Source organism: Stegostoma tigrinum, chromosome 1, assembly GCF_030684315.1.
Source record: "Stegostoma tigrinum isolate sSteTig4 chromosome 1, sSteTig4.hap1, whole genome shotgun sequence".
NCBI lineage: Eukaryota > Metazoa > Chordata > Chondrichthyes > Orectolobiformes > Stegostomatidae > Stegostoma > Stegostoma tigrinum.
The window spans coordinates 95,913,429-95,926,458 of record NC_081354.1 but is presented as its reverse complement, the minus strand read 5'-3'; positions in this window follow the sequence as shown (position 1 = coordinate 95,926,458).

Genomic DNA, 13,030 nt, shown 5'->3' with positions numbered 1-13,030 from the left:
AGTTCAGACATTGCTAAGCCGCAGCTCTTCTCTGACAGATTTGCATAGAATATTTTTGTCGACCTTGGAGGGTCAAACCAGGGCATTCGTTCATCTTTGAAAGGTAACATTGCTGGCTGAGCTGCACTCTTTCAGCGCAGTACTAGGTTGTCAGCCTAGCTCTTGTGCTCAAGCTGCTGGATGAGAATGAACATCTTGTCAATGAAAGTCCCAAAACGGCCTCCTTGAGTTCCAATCCCAGCTCCCATTAGCTTCCCTTCAGGCTTCAATAATTACAGCCAGATGGGGATAGAGCAGAGCACCTGTTTGAAGTCAAGATATCCAGAAATGTCAGGATTATGCAGATTGTTTCAGATTTAATGGCATTTTGTACACTATATTTCCCATGATGGTGGTGGGAAGCTTGAGAGGCCTGATCAGGAGAAGGTCAGATTAGGACTGGACCCAGGAATCAGAAGTAATTGGAACATAGTGGGGATGATGGAGCACAGTCACGAGGGAAGTTGAGTGTGAGAAATAGCGAGGAGGGCTGAAAACTGTGGCTGAAGATCATGGCAGAAGAATTTTGTTTGAGATACAAGAAGATTCGGGGCTGGGGAGGGGGCACCTTTATGCACCTCCAGGCCATGAAGTAGAGCAATAAAACACACATCCTCTCTGGAACCAACTGCTCCCACCTGCCCTTAGCTGCCAGTTTTACCAAACCCTGGATGTTAAATTCAGTTAGTTTCCAAAATCTTGGAAACAGAGTCATTAATATATTCTTCTCATGACGCCTCTTCTCTGGAATTGGCTACTTAAATGTTTCCAGACCTGTTGCTGTTAATCACAATTCAGTATAATCAAAGCAAGCTGGTGCTTAGATAGCAAGGCGTAGAGCTGGATGAACACAGCAGGTCAAACAGCATCAGAGGAGCAGAAAAGCTGATGTTTTGGGCTGAGACCCTTCTCAACTTTCACCCCCTGCGCACAACTCATCAGATTTAACTCTTTTCCTTTCCAAACCTCTCTCCCACCTTGGCTGGTGGCACGGCGCAATGTGAGGACTTGGAATTGCCCCCATGTTATGTTTATGCTTAATGCTTTTCACCATTTGAATGATTTAACAGGTCTGGGGAGGGGATAGTTACCCCTGGATGGCTAGATGGCTATTGAGTGGTCATAGCAGAGGTTTGAATTGCTATTCCAAGTGAGGTAGACTTGGAACCTGGCGGCTTAGCCAAGCTCCAGGAGGAAAGCACTGATAAAACTTGTGACTGACACAAACTCATGTGGCTCATTTTCTTTATTTTTGACTGAAGCTGCAGTGAGAACAGGACATTCATTTCCAAGTGTCACCATTCTTTTTCCCTGTATTGCTGAGAGTTAAATTGTGAGGGTTAAAAATGGGAATTAGTAATCATTCAAACATTGAGGATACTACTGGAGTAAAAGAAAATTAATGGGAAGCAAGTGTCAATGCAGCTTGTCCTTTTTGAACAAGTTGAATAGGAATATAGTGCAGTTCAGGAGTCCCCAAACACTTCAACCCAGGATAACACACGGAAAAAAAATTGTTGACTTTGGGTGTTCACAATCAGTTACCTAATATCGGCAGTCAATGATACATAAACGATTTTCTGATAGTTTATTGAGAAGCAGCAGTTTGGTTATGATATATGAGTGAATTACATAGAGAAAGTATACAACCGTGACAACTGGGGATGTTTCACTGATACCAGAGGTCAAACAGGATCTGGCTATGGAATAATTTGATCTCATAAAAGGGGTGGCAGTATCCTGCTCTCTAACCAATGTGTTAAGGAACTTTTCCTGGGTCTTCTTCCTCTTCTTCTGGATGTCAACTGCTAAAAAGGTATTCTTTTTTCCAAAATATTGAAGATTAAATGTGGGGCACAAGTACAAATAAAAGGAGCTGCAATTATCTCATTAAAAGGAGAAATAGCATAATTACAGGATTGAATTTTGCAACTTCTTTGGCGAAGTCCAAGTTTTGGATAAATTGATATCTGCAAGGATTACCAAGATTTTTCACTGTATGTTACCAAATGAGTCTCATTAACTACTGACACCACCTCTTGGCACACCTCTTGCAAGATTCTACTCCATCTTACCCTGTGCCATTCTTGGAACAACTCACCATTCACCCAGGCACCTGTGCCATCTTGAAAAGACAGCTGTATATCCAGTCATGCACCGGCATTCCAAAGTTGCCCTGTGTGGTGACTGAAGTAGAATAAGGATGTCGGAGAAGATAAAAATGGTGCCAAGTCTGTCTGACAGAGACTTGAGGTCTTGGTGGGCAGGGTGGTATGGAGAAGGAGCATTCTCTTTCGAGAGGACTGGCAGAGGAGGTCATGACACCAGACCTTGGCAGTCTAGTTTGCAGTTGCCACCCATGTTACTGTTGTCTTATGGCTACCAGGTAGCAGCATTAGGAAGAAGGTCTGTAACATTCTCTGTTTCACCAGAATAAGTGTCACACTCTCCTCTCAGCTACTGGACCCACCTCCCACAAACACCAGAACCTGCTACTCTCATGACTGCCTGTGACACTTTCACTCACTTGCTGTCACCCGTCCCTCCACAAACACTCCATGGTCTTTGCTCTGCCTCCTCACTCCCTCTGAACATCGTCTTATGTCCACCTGCATGAGCACCCACAACTGTACTATCAATTTGTTGCATTCTCAATCCCTCCCTCTCACCCAGTGCTGGGGGAGACGGCCCACAGCAGCGTGGAGGGGTGCCTGACACCAGACTACTCACTCCCAGGGGAAGACCAGAAATATTGCTGCAGCGTTGCTGAAATAGCCACATCCCACCACAATGAGTAAGCACCACTCTTCATTCCACTGCGAATCTTCCAGTAACCCCGGCGTGTATGTTATTCATTGCTTACCACTTCTAACCACTGGCCATGAAGTCTTCTCCCTCCTGTGGTCTTGCAGGTACAAACAGCATGCCCACCATCCCAGGGGAGAAATGGGCTGCTCTGCTGAAAGGCACCTCCTGATCACTCAGGACCAGAGTACTGAAGTATCAGAGGGAGTATTGTCAAGGCTACCTCTGCATACCCCTTCAATTCAAATGCGAACATTTCAGCAAGTACCTCTGGCTTTTGAGTCTTTGGGAATCAGGTGAACACGTCACAGTGACAGTTCTGCAACTAGCCAAGGAAGAAATGCTCTTGGAAGATGACCAGAGACCAGGCATTTGCTCAGCCCCAGACACAAGAGGACCCTGTCGTGTTGGCCATAAAGGACTTCATCCATTTGGACACAGGTAGAACAGCAGCAACAGACAGGAATGTGAGATGCAATGGCCTTTATTGTCCCAATTCTGTAACAGAGCAGTGAATCATGTGACTGTCTGGCTGCCTCCATGCAAAGGCTCGTGGTTCCCATGGAGAGCCAGGCCCAGTACCCTCAGGCTAATGCTCCACCAGACTGAAAGCATGGTGATAGGGAGATGAAGAATCTGGCTCACATTCCAACTGCACTTCCTCCCAAGAAGGCGCACAGTTTCAGGCAGAGTTGAGTGTGATCTGCACCTCCATCCTGTCTGCCTCCCTACTTCAACACTTGGGCATTCACAATAAGGAGGGTACACTGTCCCTGGCACATTGAACCTCTGCACCTTTGGAGGCTCAAGACCCAAATACCCCACGGATACCCACTGAAATCTCCAGGGCCAAAAGGCTTCACTACAAGTGCCTTCCAGCCCAGCTGGGGAACAAGAGACAGCAAAGAGATGCACTGGGAGATTGGGAAAGAAACAACAAAAGAATTGAGAGCCAAGGTGCCATTGCAATGTAAATGAAGCATGATGCTGGTCTAAAATTGATTGCCATTGAACTATTCCTGCATGTTTGAGAGGCACTGTAGGCCCTAATGTAAATACAATAGCATGGTGCAGAAGGTTATGTTCACACAGCATGCACCAGGAATCAATGTGTGTGCTGATAGTCCGCTGCTGCATGTGGACGCAACAGGAACAAGACTTATATTGGGAATCGGTTCTGCTGGCACCCATGTCCCTTATGGTGAAACTTCCCTATTCTTTCACTTTCCACAGAGTGGAAAACTGCTGGTGTGAATGAGATGGTCAGTGATGTCTGGGGCAAGGATGTTTGCACCATAGATGGGATTAATGCACTAGGATTGCTCAGGTTCAAGAATCCACTAGTCCATTTCCTGCACTTTGCATGAGTCTGAGCACAGCGCTTCACATCAGTGGGTCCTGAAACTCCTCCCAACCACAGGTTGAGACATTTATTGTGCCCACTCCAGGTGTTGACACAGCCATTTCCCTTCCCACTGCATATTTGCATGTTCCTCAGACTGTGGAGGTATGGATCTCCTGACAACATCACCCTGACCTTATTCCTGACTGTGGCCAATCACCTGAATTGGCATGCTGCTCTTTAAATAACTGCACCAAGAGCCCTTCTGACTGACTGTTGGCTCTGTGGACTAGGGAAGAGGAGTTGTCTAAGACTTTGAGACATGGCTGCTTGCTTTTTGCACACAGGGTGTGTTTGGTGTCACAGTTTCTGCCACATGGTGCAGATGTGAGATTGACATAGTACGCCGCTGTACAGCAAAATGTTGCCTCCCTTCGTTGAAGAATGCTGACAATAATGCCGAGACAGGTTCTTGATTATCAAATGGGAGCAAGGGTTACAGGGAGAAAGCGGGAGAATGGAGTTGAGGAACTTATCAGCAATGATTGAATAGCGGAGCAGACTTGATGGGCCGTATGGCCTAATTTCTGCTCCTACGTCTTATGGTCTTATCATCTTAATCCAGACAGGCTGTGACTAATCGGCAAGACAAGGCAAGACAGGGATGCTGTCGACATGGTAGTGGAGACTCAGTGACTGCATACTAACAGAGCAATTGTGCAACCGGAGATGCAGCCTGGATTTTTTCCATCCATACACAGAAAGTGTCCTCGATACAGTCTTTCAGTTGTCGCCAGTGCAGTCTGTAGTGCAAGTCTGCAATTCCTAAACAGCCTTCTAGTGGACTGGAGAGGCGCCTTGAAGGTGATGACGGGAAGGCAAATGGGGGGGTGCCAGAAAGATGCACGTGAGGCTCACAGCCACCAGGCCATACCCTGAGATAGTGTTTGATGCTGATGAAGACAGAGGTTGGTCACAGCCGGCAGTGAGCCGCATTTGTCAGGTAGTGCTCTGATTTCCATATCGCGTCCTTTCGATGTCTAATTTATCGTGTTTGGTGAAATAAGAACTGACTAGCTGTGAGCAAGTTGCGACATTAAACAAATTTTTGCCCCCATCAGTTTCCAGCTTGTCGCTGCTTGGTGAGAATCTCACCTCACCACTCGGCAATTTGTAAGAGACGCAGTGAGTTGTTCCCAATGGCGAGAAAGGCCTTATTGAATTCCTCCTGTGATTACACCATTCAGTCCATTTTGCTAATAGCCTCCTAAAATTCTGCCCATAAAACACAATTTTTATAAAAAAAGTACAGAATTAAAATTGAAATGCATTTTTTTAAACTTTATTATATATGGTTGCACTTCAAAATGTTTGCTTGGAATATTTCTCCCATTTACATTATTTGACTCAGTAGTCATGTGGGTGACAATTTATATTGTGTACATTCTATTCGAGATGAAATGGCTGAATAAATCACTGGCATCATTTATAACACCACTTATCTAAATGGAAAGGGACCACAGCAGCAGTCTGCAGGATTGCCACTGAAAGCATGCATTCACATTTAGTTTATTTTGTGTTTGACATGTTTATCCCTGCTGCCAATTAATAATATAAAATTCTTCCCGTATCCAAACAAGGAAAGAAATCTAATACTGCCGGTCTGTCAAAGCTGCTCAAATGTTAAAACTTACTCAGGCTGTAAAGCCAAGTAGGTCCAAGGGTATCCAATTGTTTTACATATGCAAATAGTAAACATTAATCTAAATGAGTTCTTTGTTCAGTCGTTTTCTTTTGTTAGACCACCTGGATATAATGCTGCTATTTTCTGAATTGTCATAAGAAGGCAGCGATTCAATTTCAGTGGTGATCTTGGAACCCTTTGATCAGTCAGTATCTCAATTTGAGATCATATTATACAGACATTCTACTATAAATTCTTATAAATTCTACTATGTATCTCTGATGGCTGTTCTGTGTGGAATTATTTAATTAGAAGGTAATGAAAAATTGGTCAAGAAGGCAAGGGAGTTGATTGCTTTTAATTATTCCAAAGTACTCCCTAATTTTAAATTGAAAAATCATAGAATCTCCACAGTGTGGACGCAGACCTTTTTAGCTCATTGAGCACACTCCAACCCTCTGAAGGCCATTCCAGCTAGACCCATCCCCAACCTCTCTGTATAACTCTGCATTTTCCATGGCTAACCTACCTGGCTTGGATGTCCCTTAATGCAATGGACAAGTTAGTAGACACAGGGAGAATGTGCAAACTCTACACAGACAGTTGTATGAGAGTGGAATTGAACCTGGTCCCTCACACTGCGAGACAGCAATGCTAACCACTGTGCTACCCAGTGGAAGGGGCTGCTTTTACAATTTACTCAGGAGATGTGAGCTTCACAGGTGGGCCTACATTTCTTGCCATATCTACCTGTCAATGAGAAGTTAGTGATGAGCTGTTTTCTTGATTCACTGCAGTCAGTTTGGTGTAGACACACCCACAATGTTATTAGGGAGGGGTTTCAGGATATTGACTCAGTGACACTGAAGGAACAGTGATAGTTTCCAGAGTCAGGATGGTGAATAGCTTTTGGGGGAACATGTAGCTGGTGGGGCTCCCATGTTGCCTTTGTCCTTTTAGGTGGTAATGGTCATGGATTTGGAAGGTACTGTAATAGAACCCTTGATGAATTTCTGCAATGCATCTTGTAGATAGTATACACTGCTGCAACCGGGCATCAGTGGTTGAGGGAATGGCTATTTGCAGATGTGGTGCCAATCAAATGGGCTGCTTTCTTCTGAATGGTGTCAAGCTTCCTGAGTGTTGTTGGGGCTGCACTCATCCAGGAAAGTGGGAAGTATTCCATCAGACTCCTGACTTGTGCCTTGTAGATGGTGAACAACCTTTCGGGTGCTCGATGGAGTTGTGCCACACAGGATCTGCTGATCCTGTAGCCCCAGTATTTATAGATATGTTAAGTTAATCTATTCAGGCAAGAAACATCTCTGAGGCATTTGGGACTTGAACCAAGACCACTTGTCTGAGGGATAGCAACATTCCCAAATTGCCACACGGATTTCATTTTCTTTATATGTTTCGGCCAGTTCAGTTTCTGGTGACTGGTAACCCCCAGGATGTTGATCATGGGGGATTGAGCAATGGTAACCTCATTAAAGGTTCAGGGGTGATAGTTAGTTTCTCTCTTGGTGGAGATGGCCATTGTCTGGCATTTGTGTACCCTGACTGTTCGTGCAATATGTCAACCTGAATCTGGATACTGTTTGTTCTGGACTTGCAGTATTTGAACATGGGCTGTTTCTATTTGTTAATTTAACAAAAAATAAGGGCACAAGTTGTACTCAGAGAGACTCAGAAACTTGTGACGTTCTTGGATAGAATAAAAAGATACATATATGTGAAGTGGGGCTCCAAATGAACATTCCACTTTTCAACACATTTCATGTCTCCTATTGTCAGGTATTTTGACACATCTTGTAGTTCTGTTGGTAAGTAAAAGTTGACAGCTGTGGTGTGTACATGATGCTGAGATCATGGAGTATGAAGGAAATCAGCATGAAAGTAGAAGAATTCTGACTGAAGACATCATTGCTGGGGCTCATATTGAACTTTAAGATTCAGTTTTAACTGAATAGAAGCACAAACACAAAGCCACGTCAGGAATGTGTCTTTGAGGCTGTGGTTAATGACCAGGCACTCAATTTACAATAACTCTCCTGGGCAATGACCTCTCTGGACATTTCTGAATGTCTGCCTTCCCGCCTTAACAAGGTACAGATATTCCATCTATTGCCGGTATCTACCTGGAGACTGCCCTTGCTAAAAGCAGAAAATGACCACGTGCAGGTAGTCTTGCATAACCATGGTGGGATTGATAAAGCACTGAAACAGAATTGGATAATCTAGATGTAAGGCACTAATTTACATGTTGAGGAGGCGGCTCAGGAAGTGATAACATGCTACAGTCCACAGGGACTCATGTTACAGCAAGAGAAATGTGAAATGGTCACTCACAAGAAGATGAGCAGACTATTCATTGGCCACCTGGAAATGAGCTCCTATTTGTGGGTCACACTTAGCAAATAGTTTTTTTCATCTGTGCTGTTGTTTAGGGAGTTAATAAAGTGATTCCACAAGAAGTGGAAATTGTATGTAAAGTTTGACTTGTGTCAATGAAACCTACAGCACATCGTCCAAAATATTACAGTGAGACCACTGTTTAAACAATTTACATCAATCAGTTGCATGATTTCTCACCGCTCACAAATAATGTGAAGACAAGCAAGCAATTAAATTAATGAGTCGGATCCATGAAAATTCTATCTCACCAGTACCATACACAGTCAAATGAAGGCAAAAGGCAAGCCTAAGCATTCACAAGCATCTTTAGAATGAGGTAGTGTTTAAGTATGATATCGTGGTGAGTAGTAAAATAGAAATCATTGACAATTGGGGGATTGGTGCAGAAGGTGGGTAGACACTGACCGGGAAAATTGGTCTACATGTTGGGAGACAATCATCTCAGTGCCAGCACATCATCACATAAGTTCCTCAAGGTTGTCTTAGATTCAGCAATGAGCTTATTGTATCAACAATCTTTTCTCTATCATTGGGGATGTTCGCTGAAGATTGCAGAATATTTAGAGCTATTTCACAACTCTAGATATAATTATATAGTTAGTGTCCACATGCAGCCAGACCTGCACAATAATTCATCTTAGGCTGACAAATAGTTAACTAATTCTTGCTCCATAGAAGTACCAAGCAATAGCCATCTATAAGAGACCACTGCCACCTCTCGTTAATGAGGAATTACATATTACCATTGTTGAAATGCCCAAACATCAACATTCTATGGGTCACTACTGACTAGAGGTTTAACTGGATCAGTCACATAAATATAATGGTTATAAGAGTAATCCATAGGCTCAGAATTCTGCATTGAGTGATCACTTCATCACTGCCATAGTCTTTTGACAACTTAAAATGCAAAAAACAATGAAATGTGTTTAAATACACACCATTTGACTGGCTGATTGCAACTCCAAAAACACTAAATGAGTTTGACATTATCCAGAAGAAAGGGGCCTGCTGGATTAACATCCTATCCAGCACCTTAAACATTCAGCATATGATTTCCCCATGGCAGCTGTTTGTCCCAACGATAAGATATGCTACAGTTATTCAATAAAATTCCTTTGGTGGCACCTGATAGTTCTAGAGAAGCTATAAATGGCAACAATATAACTATGAGCGGTACCTGCTGAGGGACGATGGGGATATTGTTATGTTCAGAAAAGTGTTTAGTCATTATGTGTTTAGTAATTTGCTGTTTTTAAGTTAATGTTGATCCTCTTCAGATTTCTGCGTGCAAAGAGGGCAATGATTTCAGAGTGTGAGTAGGACAGAGACAGGTGATCAGAAGCTCAGAGTCTCATTGTGAACTCAACGGATGAGTTCTGCAAAGTGAATCTGCGTGTTTGGTTTCCCTCATCGTAGGCGAGACCCCATCATAAACAGTGAATGTATACACAGTATTAAACCGAATAAAGTACAAGTAAATCACTGTTTCACATGGAAACCATATTCAGGGTGCTTGGTGGCAAGAAAGGCCTCAGTTTAAGGTGACAGGGGACAAACTTTAAAGGGACCTAAAGGGCAACTTCTGCACACAGAGGGTGGTGCGTGTGTGGAATGAGCTGTCAGAGGAACTGATGGAGGCTGGTACAATTACAACATTTAAAAGGCATGTGGATGGGTTCATGACTAGGAAGGGTTTAGAGGGATATGTGCCAAAATGTGGAAAATGGGACATCAGTTTGGAATATCTGTTCGGTGTGGATGAGTTAGACCAAATGATCTGTTTCCATGCTGTACAACGCTACAATTCTCTAAGTGAGCAGGGCAAAAGGCAGTTGCTGAACTACATGTGCTATCACAAAGTCACATAGCTTTGCAGCATGGAAATTGACTTTATGGTCCTTCCCTTATTTTGGCTTAAGTAATCTATTTTATAATTTTTCTCCTGATTTTTACTTATTTTTGTTGCTAAATAGCACACTTCTTTTTGTAGCAATTTACAGTATCCCCTAACAATAGTTTTTTTTTAACCAAACAATAAACTTATAGACTTTCTGCGATGACCCCACACTCGATTTTTGTTTGAAGATGCATTGACTTATTATTTTCTACAACACCAATCTGCATATTTAAGAAATCAGCCCCTAACATTTCTGACATCTCCAGGCGCAAGTCATCACCGTGCATCTTCTATGTACCTCTTGCCTCAGCATTCTGAAGGGAGGGTGCCCTCTCTGAGTCCTTGGCCCACTCAACCACACACCTCAACATTCTTTCCTTTTAATGACAGCAAAGTTGGGAGGAGTGTCCTGCAGTCAGCATCGCAGTGAAACAGTCAGGAAGAGTGTTCAGAGATCAGCATCACAGTGAAGCAGTCCAGGAAGAGTGTTCTAGGAGAGATGTCTTTCATAAAGGAGCAGAGGCCACTCAAATTTGTTTGTTCACTTTCCTTTGTGAGGCTATTATGAGATCTTTCTAGTCCTACATTGACAACTCACCACCTCTGCTATGGGTTTCTCCTGCATTCCCTAGACCTCCTACACCCTAAGGAGCCTTGAGAGGTGCCAGCTGGCTAAGTCTGCTTGATTTTCCACCTGAGCAACTGCTTTCCACCCTGCTGCAGTAGGGGATAATTGACTGACAGCATGTTAATGAAGCTGATAAAGAATTGCCATGACCTCACGTTATTTCATATAAATAGTAAATTTAAATTGACATTTTCTTCCTTTTATTAAATGCTACTTCCAATCAGGAACTTTTCAGCCTACTAAAATCCCTTCATGTTTTATTGGCCTCCTTCCTAATTTATGAAACCCCTTACCCACCATAATTTCCTCCAAATATTACTTTGCTTCTGTGCACAGCTCACTGACACTGCTAGGTGTTCAAATGTTATCATTATTGGAGTCATTTATTGTCATTATGTGATGACAGAAATAACAACTTAAAAAGTCCACATTTTTTGATTATCTTTCTTTAAAATAGTGTGCAAGTATTTAACCTTACTTTAAATGTGTCATAATTACACAGGTATTCAGAGTGGTGCAAAGCTCAAGTAAACTCTCATGAGATTCATTCATGAGTTTCAAGCTTGTGATTTACTGCCTGTATCCATTTACTGTAATCTGCTTGTAATTTATACAACAATGAACATATAGATTCAACAATATCACGAAATTTATGAAAGATTACAGCCAAATAATTGCTTTTGAAGTGTGATTGCTGTTATTTAGTAAGCAAGTGTGACAGCCAAGTCCCACAAATGGCAATGAGGTTTTTTTTTGAATCCACAGATTTTCTGAGGCGCTAGTCATCAACCACTACACCACCATGCCATTCAAAGGACATCGTAGTGGCTCTGTGGTTAGCACTGCTAACTCACGGCAGCAGGAACCTGGGTTCAATTCCACCTTTGGGTAACTTTGCACATTCTCCCTGTGTGTAAGTGGGTTTCTTATGGGTGCTCTGGTTTCCTTTCACAGTGCAAAGATACGCAGGTTAGGTAGATTGATCATACTAAATGTCGGTTATGGGGTCTAGGTGGTATAGTTTTCACAGGGTAAATGTAAACTCAATGGGCTGAATGGCCTCCCGAACTGTACGGATTCTATGATTCACAAATACTAATGATTGCATATGCATTGATCTCGCTTTGGTCGTGTTATGGAATGCTTCCCATCTATATTACAGCTTAATCCTGGCCTGAGACAACATTTCCAACAAGACAGAACCCTATCAGTGCTGCTACTGAAATATCAATCAACATCACGTACTCATAAGTCAAGAGTGGGGCACTGCTCATGACAATCTGAATAAGAGACAAGGTCCATGCCTGTAAGGGGTCTTGATCTTAACTGAGTTCCTGGGACAAGGGAAAAGGGAAACAGGCGATTTTCAGTGGGAAACACTGGCAGAAATAAAGACGTTTAACAATGGGAAATAATAGCTAATTTTGATTCTTGCTCTTTGAAACTCTAACCACAAGATGATGTTTTCTTCAGTTCTCTCTGGTCGTCTCTGGTTTGTCCTCTACTACTGTGACAATCTTGAGGTCCCTACATTTATAATTTCTTCAAGTCTGGTTATATTCAATTCTGAACAGTTTTCTATATGTAAGACCTGCTGGCCTTCTAAGGCTCAGTGGCAATGTTTGAGAAATTCATTTGTGGCCTCTACTGTAAGTGAGAGTCAAAGAATCCCTATTCGAACCTCCACTGACCTTCTAGCAGCATCACACCCAGGCCCACCACCATCAACCTTTCCCCATAAATACCGTGGCCAATCCACTCAACTTGCATATCTTTGGCAAAAGAGAGAAAAAAAACATAAATTGCTGGAGAAGCTCAGCAGGTCTGGCAGCATCTGTGGACAGAACTCAGAGTTCAGGCCAATGGAACAGAAACAGTGCTTCAGGAACTCTCTGCAAGGATCTTGCTTAATTTGCCCTCAGATCATGCAAGTGCACTGCTAAAGGCGTGCAGTGGTGCTGGGACACAGAACAAGAGGCAACTTTCACTAAAATGAAATGACTACCAACAACAGCTTGACATGCTGTGTAAGTCACACCAGGAATGAGCTGATTGTAGTCAAATTGACAAGAGCAACATGCATGCATACAATTAAAAGACATGAACAATACTTTGCTGATAATGGATGAAATTTATGTGAAGAGATGGACAAAAGTGAGACTGACTTCAATTTGGGTGATTGTGTACATGAATGATAATTTTCCTTGTTGACCA